Here is a 17,508-nt window from a genome sequence, read left to right as displayed (position 1 = left end):
CCAGTCCTAGCCCAAACAGCCAGCTCAAATGATGGAGAGCGAGAGAGTGCGTCTTTCTGCTTCGCAAATCACTCTGACAGTTTCTGGCCCGCCTCAGCCCCGCAGCAGCTATCCGAGCTAGGGACTATACAGTATGGAAAATCTAAGTGCCGTTGCCTTGGCAACGGACGGGAAAGGAGAGGAAGGGGTTTTTTGAAAAGGGAGCATCTTGTTATTTTCTTTAACCCACTGCAGCTGGAGGGAGATGGCTTGGAGGAACACATTATTATTATTATTATTATTATTATTATTAAATTGCTAGGCAGCTGTTGCTATGGTTTCCAGCATTCATACAGCCATTTATCAAGCAAGACTCTATTTCTCTGTAATACTGTGCATCTCCCAGTCCTATAAGCGGGGTGCTGTTTTGTTTGTTGCTGAATGCATCTACAATATCAGCATTGGAGGTGTTTCTCACATCATTTTATTGCCAAAAATATCCTAGAAGAAAACATGTTCTCTTTGTGCAAAGAAGCATCTCTTCCATAGAAAAAAAATACATCTAAGTCTTGAATTATATAATGCAACAAAATCTGCAAAATGCCTGTGAAGCTACAATATGTAACTTAGAAATGTGAGTTATAGAGCTGTCATTCCTGTTGAAAGCAAGTCGAAGAAGCTGTAGATCAGTTCTATGTGCTCTATTTTTATGCTTCCTGTTCTGAAGTTTCATTTTTGTGTCATTTGCATTCTGTTTTGTACACCAGCTTTAAACAGCTGAAAATACAATATTTTTGGTTATGGAAAATTGACTTCACAGCAGTTTAGATACAATGATTCTCTACACTTATGACTGCCTCTTTTGTCACATAAACTGCGAATTTTAGCAACCAGGAAATAGCGACTCAATTTCTGCATGGCACATCTTTTGATTTTGACAATTAAATATTCCCCCAGAATCTCTTGGTTTCTTAGGTATTGACATGATTGTTTTTTTTCTACCTGTCCTATAATAAAGACAAGATGTCTCACTGCTTGATTCGGCAGGCTTTCACTGTCTGCGGTATCTTGCTCCAGCCAGACATGGAGAGGAGAGGAGAGAACCTCGTCAGTTAATTGAACCTGTTTCCAGGTTGCACTGAGCTAGTCCTGTAGCACTTTTTTTTTTACTTTGAATGTTCCTGGTTGTGATCTTAACAACTTACTCTCTCTACCAGGCGACTAAACAGCACACAAGGAGAGATCAGAGTGGGGCCGAGTCACCAAGTAAGTCATCTTACCTGTATTATCCTAGTAGCTGCCCCAAGTGTTTACTTATTTCTATCAAATATGACTTATCGTTAATTATAACAGGAGTGAAATTGTAAACATTTCCCAACATTATCCTATTAGAGGTGTATAAAGCACAGTGATTTGTGGCATTTTCTCAGACAAGCCACTCTGTTAGATGAAAAGGATTTGAAAGCTGGTATTTCACAGGCTCGACTTGTGTTATGATTGACACCTTCTTTCAATCCCTTTCTCCCCTCCCTCCCTCCTCTCCTCACTAATTAGGCCAAGCTTCCCGAGCTGCAGCCCTTCCCCTCCGAGGCCCCGGGGGGCCTGGGTCAGGCTGTGACAGAGAATGAGGAGCTGGTGTGGATGCCAGGGGTCAACGACTGTGACCTGCTCATGTACCTCAGGGCTGCAAGGTGAGACACGACCTCTGACCCTACTCTTTCTGGAAAGATAATGCAATACCCTCTCCCTACTGTCAACCTACCTCAGGGCAGCTCGGCGAGCTCAGGAGACATGAACCTGCTCCATGTCAGCAGAGAATGGTCCTGTACCCTCCTCCTGGTAGATCTATTGGAAGGCGTTTGCTTTATAAAAAGATTAAATGATGATTAATCTTAAAAATAATAACTTTATCTCAGTCTAAGCTGACTTGAGGTTGGACATGTAGTTAACTTTATCCCTTTACACTTGTGTGTATAAGGTAGTAGTTTTGGAATTGTTAGGCTAGATTACTCGTTGGTTATTACTGCATTGTCGGAACTAGAAGCACAAGCATTTCGCTACACTCGCATTAACATCTGCTAACCATGTGTATGTGACAAATAACATCTGCTAACCATGTGTATGTGATCATTAACATCTGCTAACCATGTGAATGTGACCATTAACATCTGCTAACCATGTGAATGTGACCATTAACATCTGCTAACCATGTGAATGTGGCCATTAACATCTGCTAACCATGTGTATGTGACCAATAAAATTAGATTTGAACTATTTCTTTCTCCCTGTAACTTGTTTTTGATGAATAGAAGTTTGTTAAAATATCTGTCCTCTGTGTTCTCCAGGAGCATGGCGGCCTTCGCTGGGATGTGTGACGGAGGTTCTACAGAAGACGGTTGCCTGGCAGCCTCGCGAGACGACACCACACTCAACGCGCTCAACACGGTAGGTGACGACACCACACAAGCCTGTGTCACACCACCGGCAAGAATCTAATCAAAAAATACATTTCATAAAGATGCGGGCTACCTTCTCATGTTCACCAACATTACGTTTCTGTGAGAAAGTCTCATGTTCAGCAAAAAATATTCTGATCAAAATATATTAACTCAACATGTAAAGTGTTGGTTTCATGAGCTGAAATAAAAGATCACAGACATTTTCCATACGCACAAAAAGCTTATTTTATCTCAAATTTGTTTACATCCCTGTTAGTGAGCATTTCTCCTTTGCCAATATAATCCATCCATCTGACAGTTGTGGCATATCAAGAAGCTGATTAAACAGCATGGTTATTACACAGGTGCACCTTGTGCTGGGGACTATAAAAGGGCACTTAAAAATGTGCAATTTTGTCACACAATACCATGCCATAGATTCCTCAAGTTTTGAGGGCTCGTGAAATTGGCATGCTGACTGCACCATCTTTTTAGAAAATGTGGCAGTATGTCAAATCGACCTAATATGGCAGAACTAGAACTAATATGGCGGAACTAGAACTAATATGGCGGAACTAGAACTAATATGGCGGAACTAGAACTAATATGGCGGAACTAGAACTAATATGGCGGAACTAGAACTAATATGGCGGAACTAGAACTAATATGGCGGAACTGGAACTAATATGGCGGAACTGGAACTAATATGGCGGAACTGGAACTAATATGGCGGAACTGGAACTAATATGGCGGAACTGGAACTAATATGGCTAGAACTAATATGGCGGAACTAGAACTAATATGGCGGAACTAGAACTAATATGGCGGAACTAGAACTAATATGGCGGAACTGGAACTAATATGGCGGAACTGGAACTAATATGGCGGAACTGGAACTAATATGGCGGAACTGGAACTAATATGGCGGAACTAGAACTAATATGGCGGAACTAGAACTAATATGGCGGAACTAGAACTAATATGGCGGAACTGGAACTAATATGGCGGAACGAATAGGGCAGAAGTAGAACGAATAGGGCAGAAGTAGAACGAATAGGGCAGAAGTAGAACGAATAGGGCAGAAGTAGAACGAATAGGGCAGAAGTAGAACGAATAGGGCAGAAGTCGGGACCCAGGTTAATAGCTCTTCCTCTGCTTCATCATAAAGAAGAAACCAGGTCTCTGACACATCCAATATATCATGCTTGATCCGCGCTTTGACCCTTGCTTTCAAAATGAATCTAGGCCAGAGGAATCGAGCAAAAAAATCTACTGAAATCATCCTAAACAGTGTATTTATATTCCGACTCTATAAACCAGAGAATGAAGGTACCTAGCAGGTCGCTGTGTCTCCTCCCTAAACTCCATTTGCTCTCCCAATGTGGCATGGTGGTTTCTTTGACAGAGAGAGAGTGAATATCTCTGTATGTAATGACTGTTTTAAGTAGAGCTTGATATCTCCTTAGACGTTTAACGAATCAAGAAAATGGAATCAAAAATGCTACATGCAAATCTACACTGAACAACAATATAGAAACGCAACATGTAACAATTAAAAATATTTTACTGAGTTACAGTTCAAACAAGGAAATCAGTCAATTAAAATAAATAAATACGGCCCTAATCTATGGATTTCACATGACTGGGAATACAGATATGTGTCTGTTGGTCACTGGTACCTTTAAAACTAAGGTAGGGTCGTGGACCAGAAAACCAGTCAGTATCTGGTGTTGACACCATTTGCCTCATGCAGCGCGACACATCTCCTTCACATAGAGTGGATCAGGCTGTTGATTGTGGCCTGTGGAATGTGGGACGTAACTGGATATTGGCAGGAACTAGAACACCCTGTCATACACTAATATCCAGAGCATCCCAAACATGCTCAATGGGTGACATGTCTGGTGAATATGCAGGCCATGGAAGAACTGGTAAGCGTTCAGCTTCCAGGAATTTTGTACAGATCCTTCCGACATGGGGTGGTGTATTATCATGTTGAAACATGAGGTGATGGCGTCAGATGAACGGCACAACAGTGGGCCTCAGGATCTTGTCAGGATATCTTTGTGCATTCAAATTGCCATCATGGTGGAGCACTCTGTCCACAACGTTGACGTCAACAAACCTCTCGCCCACACGACGCAATGCCAGCTGTCTGCCATCTGCCTGGTACAGTTGAAACTGGGATTCATCCGTGAGGAGCACACTTCTCCAAGCGTGCCAGTGGCCATCGAAGGTGAACATTTGCCCACTGAAGTCGGTTGCGACGCTGAACTGCAGTCAGGTCAAGTCAAGACCCTGATGAGAGCGACGAGCACGCAGATGAGCTTCCCTGAGACTGTCTGACAGTTTGTGCAGACATTCTGTGGTTGTGCAAACCAACAGTTTCATCAGCTATCTGGGCGGGCCCGTCTCAGACAATCCCACAGGTGAAGAAGCCAGATGTGGAGGTCCTGGGCTGGCGTGGTTACACGTGGTCTGCGGTTGTGAGGCCGGTTGACAAATTCTCTAAAACGACATTGGAGGCGGCTTATGGTAGACAAATCAACATTCAATTCTCTGGCAAACGTTTTGGTGGACATTCCTGCAGTCAGCATACCAATTGCATGCTCGCTCAAAACTTGATATTTGTGCCGTTGTGTTGTGTGACAAAACTGCGCATTTTAGTGTGTTTTATAGTCCCCAGCACAAGGTGCACCTGTGTAATGATCATACTGTTTAATCAGCTTCTTGATATGCCACACCTGTCAGGTAGATGGATTATGTTGGCAAAGGAGAAATGCTCACTAACAGGGATGTAAACAAATTCGTGAACATTTTTAGAGAAACAGCTTTTTCTTATAGAACATTTCTGGGCTCTTTTATTTCAGCTCATGAAAAATGGGACCAAAACTGTACAAGTTGTGTTTATATTTTTGTTCATTGTAATGTGCCCCACTGTCGTAGTTTATAGAGACGTCAATGACTTATTTCCTGCCTGTTGCAATGAATGTTTACTATATAAAAAGTATAAGTCCTGTGTGGCTCAGTCGGTAGAGCATGGCGCTTGCAACGCCAAGCGTCGTGGGTTCGATTCCCGCTGGGGCCACCCATATGTAAAAGTAGTGGCCCCAGCCGACTTGTAAGTCGCTTTGGACAAAAGCGTCTGCTAAATGGGATATATATATAAGTATACATTAATTTGTTGTTGTTTTTTTAATTGAAACACTGAATATTGACCTAAAGTGTTTGTCTACTTCCTCCTTTCCCAGCTTCACGAGAGCAGTTATGATGCAGGCAAGGCCTTACAGCGCCTGGTCAAAAAGCCTGTTCCCAAACTCATAGAGAAGTGCTGGTCAGAAGACGAAGTGGTAAGTCGCTCTTTATATTATAATATTTGACAACATTTCACCTTTTAACTTCCAGAGAGGACATGTTAACTTCCGAGCTGGGTTCAAATAGCATTTATTTTCTTTCAAGCTGCGCCTTAATTGAGCTTGTCTGACTCAATGTACACAGAACAGTTGAATGGACCGTATTGTAACAGTGGCTTTATTCTGGGTTACTGTGGTTGTCTTCAGATGGTACTGTTGAGATGGATAGTCAGAGAGGGCTGTGTAGCTGCTAGTTGGGCCCTCATTAGATTTGGGTTCTATCCCCTCCTCATCGTATTCTATCCCCTCCTCATCGTATTCAATCCCCTCCTCATCGTATTCTATCCCCTCCTCATCGTATTCTATCCCCTCCTCATCGTATTCCATCCCATCCTCATCGTATTCTATCCCCTCCTCATCGTATTCTATCCCCTCCTCATCGTATTCTATCCCCTCCTCATCGTATTCTATCCCCTCCTCATCGTATTCTATCCCCTCCTCATCGTAGTCTATCCCCTCCTCATCGTATTGTATCCCGCCTCATCGTATTCTATCCCCTCCTCATCGTATTCTATCCCCTCCTCATCGTATTCTATCCCCTCCTCATCGTAATCTATCCCCTCCTCATCATATTATATCCCCTCCTCATCATATTATATCCCCTCCTCATCGTATTCCAGCCCCTCATTGTATTCCATCCCCTCATCGTATTCCATCCCCTCATCGTATTCCATCCCCTCATCGTATTCCATCCCCTCCTCGTCGTATTCCATCCCCTCCTCGTCGTATTCTATCCCTTCCTCATCGTATTCCATCCCCTCATCGTATTCCATCCCCTCCTCGTCGTATTCTATCCCCTCCTCATCGTATTCCATCCCCTCATCGTATTCCATCCCCTCATCGTATTCCATCCCCTCATCGTATTCCATCCCCTCATCGTATTCCATCCCCTCCTCGTCGTATTCCATCCCCTCTTCGTCGTATTCTATCCCCTCCTCATCGTAATCTATCCCCTCCTCATCGTATCTATCCCCTCCTCATCGTATTCTATCCCCTCATTGTATTCCATCCCCTCATTGTATTCCATCCCCTCATCGTATTCTATCCCCTCTTCGTCGTATTCCATCCCCTCCTCGTCGTATTCTATCCCCTCCTCATCGTAATCTATCCCCTCGTCGTATTCTATCCCCTCCTCATCGTAATCTATCCCCTCCTCATCGTATTCTATCCCCTCCTCATCGTATTCTATCCCCTCATTGTATTCCATCCCCTCATCGTATTCTATCCCCTCCTCGTCGTATTCTATCCCCTCCTCGTCGTATTCCATCCCCTCCTCGTCGTATTCTATCCCCTCCTCGTCGTATTCCATCCCCTCCTCGTCGTATTCCAGCCCCTCCTCGTCGTATTCTATCCCATCCTCGTCGTATTCTATCCCCTCCTCGTCGTATTCTATCCCCTCCTCGTCGTATTCTATCCCCTCCTCGTCGTATTCTATCCCTTCCTCGTCGTATTCTATCCCTTCCTCGTCGTATTCTATCCCTTCCTCGTCGTATTCCATCCCTCGTCGTATTCCATCCCCGTCGTATTCCATCCCCTCGTCGTATTCCATCCCCTCGTCTTATTCCATCCCCTCCTCGTCGTATTCCATCCCCTCCTCGTCGTATTCTTTCCCTCGTCGTCGTATTCTTTCCCTCGTCGTCGTATTCTTTCCCCTCGTCGTCGTATTCTATCCCCTCCTCGTCGTTTTCTATCCCCTCCTCGTCGTTTTCTATCCCCTCCTCGTCGTTTTCTATCCCCTCCTCATCGTATTCCATCCCCTCCTCGTCGTATTCCAGCCCTTCCTCGTCGTATTCTATCCCCTCCTCGTCCGTATTCTATCCCCTCCTCGTCGTATTCTTTCCCCTCGTCGTCGTATTCTATCCCCTCCTCGTCGTATTCTATCCCCTCCTCGTCAGTATTCTATCCCCTCCTCGTCGTATTCCAGCCCCTCCTCGTCGTATTCTATCCCCTCCTCGTCGTATTCAATCCCCTTGTCGTCGTATTCTATCCCCTCCTCGTCGTATTCTATCCCCTCCTCGTCGTATTCCAGCCCCTCCTCGTCGTATTCTATCCCCTCCTCGTCGTATTCCAGCCCCTCCTCGTCGTATTCTATCCCCTCCTCGTCGTATTCCCGCCCCTGCTCGTCGTATTCCAGCCCCTCCTCGTCGTATTCCAGCCCCTCCTCGTCATATTCCAGCCCCTCCTCGTCGTATTCTATCCCCTCCTCGTCGTATTCCAGCCCCTCCTCGTCGTATTCCAGCCCCTCCTCGTCGTATTCCATCCCCTCCTCGGCGTATTCCAGCCCCTCCTCGTCATATTCTATCCCCTCCTCGTCGTATTCCAGCCCCTCCTCGTCGTATTCTATCCCCTCCTCGTCGTATTCCAGCCCCTCCTCGTCGTATTCTATCCCCTCCTCGTCGTATTCCAGCCCCTCCTCGTCGTATTCTATCCCCTCCATGTCTTGAGAGCAGCTGCATCCTGTTTATTGCCTGTGGAAAAAATCTTCAGCTTGGAAGGTGTGTGTGTGTGTGTGTGTGTGTGTGTGTGTGTGTGTGTGTGTGTGTGTGTGTGTGTGTGTGTGTGTGTGTGTGTGTGTGTGTGTGTGTGTGTGTGTGTGTGTGTGTGTGTGTGTGGAGGAAGAGGGAAAAGATTGAGGGCCTGTGTTGCTGTCCTCCATTTGAATTTAGATTCACATTTCAGGCAGCTGTGGCTTGGAGGGCATTAAAATATGTCAGGCAGCTGTGGCTTGGAGGGCATTAAAATATGTCAGGCAGCTGTGGCTAGGAGGTATTAAAATATGTCAGGCAGCTGTGGCTAGGCGGTATTAAAATATGTCAATTAACTCACGTTTGTGTCGGTCCTGTCCTGGACTAGTTAAACCTATCTGTTTGTCTCGGTCCTGTCCTGGACTAGTTAAACCTGTTCGTTTGTCTCGGTCCTGTCCTGGACTAGTTAAACCTATTCGTTTGTCTCGGTCCTGTCCTGGACTAGTTAAACCTGTTCGTTTGTCTCGGTCCTGTCCTGGACTAGTTAAACCTATTCGTTTGTCTCGGTCCTGTCCTGGACTAGTTAAACCTGTTCGTTTGTCTCGGTCCTGTCCTGGACTAGTTAAACCTATTAGTTTGTCTTGGTCCTGTCCTGGACTAGTTAAACCTGTTCGTTTGTCTCGGTCCTGTCCTGGACTAGTTAAACCTGTTCGTTTGTCTCGGTCCTGTCCTGGATTAGTTAAACCTGTTCGTTTGTCTCGGTCCTGTCCTGGACTAGTTAAACCTGTTCGTTTTTCTCGGTCCTGTCCTGGACTAGTTAAACCTATTCGTTTGTCTCGGTCCTGTCCTGGACTAGTTAAACCTATTTGTTTGTCTCGGTCCTGTCCTGAACTAGTTAAACCTATTAGTTTGTCTCGGTCCTGTCCTGGACTAGTTAAACCTGTTCGTTTGTCTCGGTCCTGTCCTGGACTAGTTAAACCTATTCGTTTGTCTCGGTCCTGTCCTGGACTAGTTAAACCTGTTCGTTTGTCTCGGTCCTGTCCTGGACTAGTTAAACCTATTCGTTTGTCTCGGTCCTGTCCTGGACTAGTTAAACCTGTTCGTTTGTCTCGGTCCTGTCCTGGACTAGTTAAACCTGTTCGTTTGTCTCGGTCTTGTCCTGGACTAGTTAAACCTGTTCGTTTGTCTCGGTCCTGTCCTGGACTAGTTAAACCTGTTCGTTTGTCTCGGTCCTGTCCTGGACTAGTTAAACCTATTCGTTTGTCTCGGTCCTGTCCTGGACTAGTTAAACCTGTTCGTTTGTCTCGGTCCTGTCCTGGACTAGTTAAACCTGTTCGTTTGTCTCGGTCCTGTCCTGGACTAGTTAAACCTGTTCGTTTGTCTCGGTCCTGTCCTGGACTAGTTAAACCTATTCGTTTGTCTCGGTCCTGTCCTGGACTAATTAAACCTGTTCGTTTGTCTCGGTCCTGTACTGGACTAATTAAACCTGTTCGTTTGTCTCGGTCCTGTACTGGACTAATTAAACCTGTTCGTTTGTCTCGGTCCTGTCCTGGACTAGTTAAACCTGTTCGTTTACTATTATTACAATTCCTAGTTTTGTCTCGTGGTCTACTGTACATTTTTATATCCCTGCTTTTCGTTATACTCAGTAAAACCATCCTCTTTATTATGTAAATCCAGTAGGTCTGACCGCAATTAGTCCACGGGTCGATTGTTTTGTCGAAAGGCTGTTGGTTGACCAAGATTTCGAAGTCTATATAAAAGCCTGGAGATGTGTATTTCCTGAGCTCACTGGCCTGGGAAACTCTGATACAATGTTGCAAGTTTGTACTCGCTTCAGGCCTGACCCAAGTTAATAGTTGATACAATGTTTCAGGTTACTTGCAGACAGTCCATGTGTAGCCAATGTGATTTATAGGATATGTGGGATATTTATCAGGATATTTTCTACCTGTAGGCTGCAATGTTTTTATTTGTTGGCTTTATGTAGGCTATTTTTACATAGTTGGCAATAGAAGTTACATTTTAGGTTTGTATCATTTCCATTTTGGATGTGGATATAATTGAGATGAACCACATGCCAATGATTTTGAGATACGAAGATGTTATTATAAATTAATTTAAACGGTTACTCGAAAATGTGCCTATGAACCATAACAGACACGCAGATTGGTAGAAATGGTAAGATAAATTAGCATTCCACATGAAAGGTAGCAGACTCCTCGTGTAGCCAATTACCGGCAACTTCAGGAGAGTAACGGCAGAATCCGCCAAGGAGTGGGAGGAGGATGATCAGGTTAAGTTTTCTTTTCTTCTGGTTGTCTTGATCTCTGGATCCCTCTTGAGTTATGTGTCTTATTTCATCAAACAGTGTGCTTAAAGCATCAGACAGGCTAAATGTGTATATTTGAGTTTATTAAAACACATAGGGGTGTGTATATATATATATATATATATATGAAAAAATACACGTTTTACATTTTAGACCAAGAACAAATTACTTATTGGTTGACCAAGATTTTTGGGGGGGTCGGGGACAGCCCTAACATCCAGATGCACGTTGTTCAGCAATCACGCGGGCTCAGATCTGACTGAAGTGAATCACGCCGGCTCAGATCTGACTGAAGTGAATCACGCCGGCTCAGATCTGACTGAAGTGAATCACGCCGGCTCAGATCTGACTGAAGTGAATCACGCGGGCTCAGATCTGACTGAAGTGAATCACGCCGGCTCAGATCTGACTGAAGTGAATCACGCGGGCTCAGATCTGACTGTTAATCAACAGCCACCATCGAAGCAGCCACGTAAACATTAATTCAAACAGCACTTTCGCGCGTTTTGCCAGTAGCTCTTCGTTGACTTCAAGCCTATCAACTCCCGAGATGAGGCTGGTGTAACCGAAGTGAAATGGCTAGCTAGTTTGCGAGCGCTAATAGTGTTACAAACGTCACTCGCTCTGAGCCTTCTAGTAGTTGTTCCCCTTGCTCTGCATGGGTAACGCTGCTTCGATGGTGGCTGTTGTCATTGTGTTCCTGGTTCGAGCCCAGGGAGGAGCGAGGAGAGGGACGGAAGCTGTACTGTTACACTGGCAATACTAAAGTGCCTATAAGAACATCCAATAGTATATATATATATATCCCATTTAGCAGACGCTTTTGTCCAAAGCGACTTACAAGTCGGCTGGGGCCACTACTTTTACATATGGGTGGCCCCAGCGGGAATCGAACCCACGACGCTTGGCGTTGCAAGCGCCATGCTCTACCGACTGAGCCACAATAGTCAAAGGTTAATGAAATGCAAATGGTATAGAGGGAAATAGTGCTATAATTCCTATAATAACTACAGCCTAAAACTTCTTACCTGGGAATATTGAAGTCTCATGTTACAAGGAACCATCAGCTTTCATATGTTTTCATGTTCTGAGCAAGGAACTTAAACGTTATCTTTCTTACATGGCACATATTGCACTTTTACTTTCTTTTCCAACACTTTGTTTTTGCATTATTTAAACCAAATTGAACATGTTTTATTATTTACTTGAGGCTAAATTGATTTTATTGATGTATTATATTAAGTTAAAATAAGTGTTCATTTAGTATTGTTGTAATTGTCATTATTACAAATACATTTTCAAACATCGGCCGATTAATCGGTATCGGCTTTTTTTTTTTGGTCCTCCAATAATCGGTATCGGTATCGGCGTTGAAATATCATAATCGGTCGACCTCTCGCTCAGGTCTGACGGAAGTGAATCATGTGTTGGTTTGCTTTAATTGAACATAATGGTTCAGTCTGATCTGAATAAACCATAAAGCCAGTACACAGACAGATGAAGGCCCACGTCATCTGAATCACGGCAGCTAATCGTAACAGATTAAGTCACTCGTCCTTCAGTGGGACTAGACCAGCTATGAATTCTCTATTATTTATGCATGCTAGCTGAAGGCAGGCTAGTCGACCTGACATGGCCGCGTTGAGATAATCAGAGAAATGAATATGTGTGTAGGGGGTTCAGTGGCTGTTCTCACCCCACACGCCAGACCACTCCACAGGCCAATCACAGGCCACTTATCAATAGGCACACTCTGCAGATAGCAGCCACATATCATTATGTAGTCTGTAAGGTTGTAAGCCCTCCCCATTGTGTACATAGCTCAGCCAGTCACCGAGCCACCCATCATCAGTCAGCCAACCAGTCATTCATCCACCCATCGTCAGTCAGCCAACCAGTCATTCACCCACCCATCGTCAGTCAGCCAACCAGTCATTCACCCACCCATCGTCAGTCAGCCAACCAGTCATTCACCCACCCATCGTCAGTCAGCCAACCAGTCATTCACCCACCCATCGTCAGTCAGCCAACCAGTCATTCACCCACCCATCGTCAGTCAGCCAACCAGTCATTCACCCACCCATCGCCAGTCAGCCAACCAGTCATTCACCCACCCATCGTCAGTCAGCCAACCAGTCATTCACCCACCCATCGTCAGTCAGCCAACCAGTCATTCACCCACCCATCGTCAGTCAGCCAACCAGTCATTCACCCACCCACCCATCGTCAGTCAGCCAACCAGTCATTCATCCACCCATCGTCAGTCAGCCAACCAGTCATTCACCCACCCACCCATCGTCAGTCAGCCAACCAGTCATTCATCCACCCATCGTCAGTCAGCCAACCAGTCATTCACCCACCCACCCATCGTCAGTCAGCCAACCAGTCATTCACCCACCCATCGTCAGTCAGCCAACCAGTCATTCATCCACCCATCGTCAGTCAGCCAACCAGTCATTCACCCACCCATCGTCAGTCAGCCAACCAGTCATTCACCCACCCATCGTCAGTCAGCCAACCAGTCATTCACCCACCCATCGTCAGTCAGCCAACCAGTCATTCACCCACCCATCGTCAGTCAGCCAACCAGTCATTCACCCACCCAACGTCAGTCAGCCAACCAGTCATTCACCCACCCATCGTCAGTCAGCCAACCAGTCATTCACCCACCCATCGTCAGTCAGCCAACCAGTCATTCACCCACCCAACGTCAGTCAGCCAACCAGTCATTCACCCACCCATCGTCAGTCAGCCAACCAGTCATTCACCCACCCAACGTCAGTCAGCCAACCAGTCATTCACCCACCCATCGTCAGTCAGTACTTGGCCATTCAAGGACACTCCCTGCTCTGCTTCCTCTCTCCCTCCCTTCCTTCCCTCCCTTCCTTCCCTCCCTCCCTTCCTTCCCTCCCTTCCTCTCTCCCTCCCTTCCCTCCCTCCCAGCCCAGTGAAGTGATGATGTGATTTCCATTTTTGCAGCCCCACACACAGCCTTGAGGGACAGGTGTAAATGTACCCCTGACCTTGATGCTCAGACACACACACACACACACACACACACACACACACACACACACACACACACACGCTCAGACACACACACACGCCCAGACACACGCACACACGCACACACACACACACACACGCTCAGAAACACACACACACACACACACGCCCAGACACACGCTCAGACACACACACACACGCCCAGACACACACACACTCAGACACACTGACACCGTCCCCATCTGCCCCGCTGCTCCCCCTTTATAAATAATTCTGCTCCTCCTCCCTCTCCCCCCTCTTCCTCCTCTCCCTACTCCTCTTCCTCCTCTCCCCTACTCCTACTCCTTCTCTCCCCCCCTCCTCATCCTCTCCCCTACACCTCCTCTACCCTACTCCTCCTCCTTCTCCCCTACTCCTTCCTCCTCCCCTACTCCTCTTCTCCTTCTCCTCCCCTACTCCTTCCTCCTCCCCTACTCCTCTTCTCCTTCTCCTCCCCTTCTCCTCTCCCCTCCTCCTTCTCCTCCCCTCTTCATCCTCTCCCCCTCTCCCCTCTTCATCCTCCCCCCTCTCCCCTCTTCATCCTCTCCCCCCTCTCCCCTCTTCGTCCTCCTCTCCCCTCCTCTCCCCTCCTCCTCCTCTCCCCTCCTTCTCATCCTCTCCCCTACTTCTCCCCCATTCCTCCTCATCCTCTCTTCCTTCTACTCCTCCTCCTCTCCTTCTCCTCCTACTCCACCTCCTTCTCCACCTCCTTCTCCACCTCCTTCTCCACCTCCTTCTCCACCTCCTTCTCCACCTCCTTCTCCTACTCCTCCTCCCCTACTCCTCCTACTCCTCCTCCTTCTTCTCCTCCTTCTCCTCCTACTCCTCCTCCTTCTTCTCCTCCTTCTCCTCCCCTACTCCTCCTTCTCCTCCCCTACTCCTCCTTCTCCTCCTCCTTCTCCTCCCCTACTCCTTCTACTCCTCCTCCTTCTCCCCTACTCCTCCTACTCTTCCTCCTTCTCCTCCCCTACTCCTACTCCTCTTCCTCTCCTCCTTCTCCCCCCTCCTCCTCATCCTCACCTCCTTCTCCTCCCCAACTCCTCCTCCCCTACTCCTCCTCTCCCCTCTCCTCCCCCTACTCCTCTTCCTCTCCCCTTCTCCTCTCCTCCCCCTACTCCTCTTCCTCTCCCCTTCTCCTCCCTTACTCCTACTCCTCTTCCTCTCCCCTTCTCCTCTCCTCCCCCTACTCCTCTTCCTCTCCCCTTCTCCTCTCTTACTCCTCCTCTTTTCCTCCCCTCCTTTCCCTTCTCCTCCCCTACTCCTTCTCCCCCTACTCCTCTTCCTCTCCCTCCTCCTCTCACCCCCAGGACCAGCCTCATTTTTTCTTGCTTCCAACTTTTCTTCCTTTTGAGATGTGAATAAAGGTGACAGTGGGGATGACAGAATCAGCCTGTCTGCAGGATCACTGGACTCCTCCCCCTCTCCCTTTCTCCTCCCTCTCTCCCTTTCTCCTCCCTCTCTCCCTTTCTCCTCCCCCTCTCTCTTTCTCCCCCCTCTCTCTTTCTCCTCCCCCTCTCTCTTTCTCCCCTCCCCCTCTCTCTTTCTCCGCCCCCTCTCTTTCTCCTCCCCCTCTCTCGCCCCTCCTCCCCCTCTCTCGCCCCCTCCTCTCTTTCTCCTCCCTCTCTCGCCCCTCCTCTCTCTTACTCCTCCCTCTCTCTCGCCCCTCCTCTCTCTTTCTCCTCACTCTTTCTCGCCCCTCCTCTCTCTTACTCTCCACCTTTCTGTCTGTCTTCCCACTCTCCTTCCCTGCCACCTCTCATTTCACTGCTTCTTGAAACAGTCCCCTCCTCCTCATCCTCACCTCCTTCTCCTCCTTCTCCCTACAATAAGCTGAAACAGTCACATACATTCTCCCTACAATAAGCTGAAACAGTCACATACATTCTCCCTACAATAAGCTGAAACAGTCACATACATTCTCCCTACAATAAGCTGAAATAGTCACATACATTCTCCCTACAATAAGCTGAAACAGTCACATTCAGGGCATTCGGAAAGTATTCAGACCTCTTGACTTTTCCCACATTTTGTTACGTTACAGCCTTATTCTAAAATGGATTAAATACAAAAAAAATCCTCTGGAAACTACACACAGTACCCCATAATGACATCACAATACCCCATAATGACATCACAATACCCCATAATGACATCACAATACCCCATAATGACAGTGAAAACAGGTTTTTAGAAATGCCTTATTTACACTAGTATTCAGACCCTTTAATATGAGACTCAAAATTGAGCTCAGGTGCATCCTGTTTCCATTGATCATCTTTGAGATGTTTCTACAACTAGATTGGAGTCCACCTGTGGTAAATTCAATTGATTGGACATGATTTATTTGATTGGACATGATCTATATAAGGTCCCACGGTTGGCAGTGCATGTCAGAGCAAAAACCAAGCCAAAGGAATTGTCCGTAGAGCTCCTAGACAGGATTGTGTCGGGGCACAGATCTGGGGAAGGTTACAAAAATGTTTTGTAGCGTTGAAGGTCCCCAAGAACACAGTGGCCTCCATCATTCATAAATGGAAGATGTTTGGAACCACCAAGACTCGTCCTAGAGTTGGCCACTCGGCCAAACTGAGCAATCAAGGGAGAAGGGTCTTGGTCGGGGAGGTGACAAAGAAGCTGATGGTCACTCTGACAGAACTCCAGAGTTCCTCTGTGGAGATGATTGTCCTTCAGGAAGGTTCTCCCATCTCTGCAGCACTCCACCAATCAGGCCTTTATGGTAGAGTGGCCAGATGGAAGCTACTCCTCAGTAAAAGGCACATGACAGCCCACTTGGAGTTTGCTAAAAGACTCTCAGACCATGAGAAACAAGATTCTCTGGTCTGATGAAACCAAGATTGAACTCTTTGGCCTGAATGCCAAGTGGACCTTATACTGGGGCGAAGGTTCACCTTCCAACAGGACAATGACCCTAAGCACATAGCCAAGGCAATGCAGGAGTGGCTTTGGGACTAGTCTCTGAATGTCCTTGAGTGGCCCAGCCAGAGCCCGGACATGAACCGGATCGAGTATCTCTGGAGAGACCTGAAATTAGATGCGCAGCGATGCTCCCCATCCAACCTGACAGAGCTTGAGAGGATATGCAGAGAAGAATTGGAGAAACTCCCCAAATACAAGTGTGCCAAGCTTGTAGCGTCATACCCAAGAAGACTTGAGGCTGTAATCGCTGCCAAAGTTGCTACAAAGTCCTGACTAGAGGGTTTGAGGTATGAGTCGCAAAAATATTCTAAACCGGTTTTTGCTTTTTCATTATGGGGTACTGAGTGTAGATTGAGGGGGGGAACAATTTAATCCATTTTATAATAAGTCTGTCACGAAAGAAGGATTTTTAAGCCTTGAGACAATTGAGACATTTATCTGACCTAGCCTCAGATAGCCAACCCATTGCGGGCGGCAGGTAGCCTTGCGGTTAAGAGCATTGGACCAGTAACCGAAAGGTTGTTGGTTCGAATCCCAGAGCCAACTAGGTGAAAAATTGGCCGATGTGCCCTTGAGCGAGGCACTTAACCCTAATTTCTCCTGTAAGTCGCTCCTACCCCCCACATCCCCAACCATTCATCTGACCTACCCCCCCTGGATCCCCCAACCATTCATCTGAAGCCATTATTCAGCAAACATTCAAACTGGAAATAAAGCTGCTAATAGTTTTATGGCCAACAGGAGGAGCTCAATCTGTTTGTGTGATATATGATCGCGGTGGGCAGTGGGGTTTATCCATCAACCACGCTAAGGCTCATCTCTCTGACTCTGTCAGAGCAGTGGGGTTTATCCATCAACCATGCTAAGGCTCATCTCTCTGGCTCTGTCAGAGCAGTGGG

At 46.8% G+C, this 17,508-nt stretch overlaps 1 pseudogene; it reads left to right on the top strand.

Annotated features, from left to right (window-relative positions):
- The first annotated feature begins 1,178 nt into the window (after window positions 1-1,178).
- LOC135532462 (arginine-glutamic acid dipeptide repeats protein-like) overlaps window positions 1,179-17,508 on the top strand; it is a 95,398-nt pseudogene continuing 79,068 nt past the window's right edge.

The sequence above is a fragment of the Oncorhynchus masou genome, unplaced genomic scaffold, assembly GCF_036934945.1.
Source record: "Oncorhynchus masou masou isolate Uvic2021 unplaced genomic scaffold, UVic_Omas_1.1 unplaced_scaffold_1861, whole genome shotgun sequence".
Taxonomy (NCBI): domain Eukaryota; kingdom Metazoa; phylum Chordata; class Actinopteri; order Salmoniformes; family Salmonidae; genus Oncorhynchus; species Oncorhynchus masou.
This window is presented reverse-complemented; position numbering and strand designations above follow the sequence as displayed.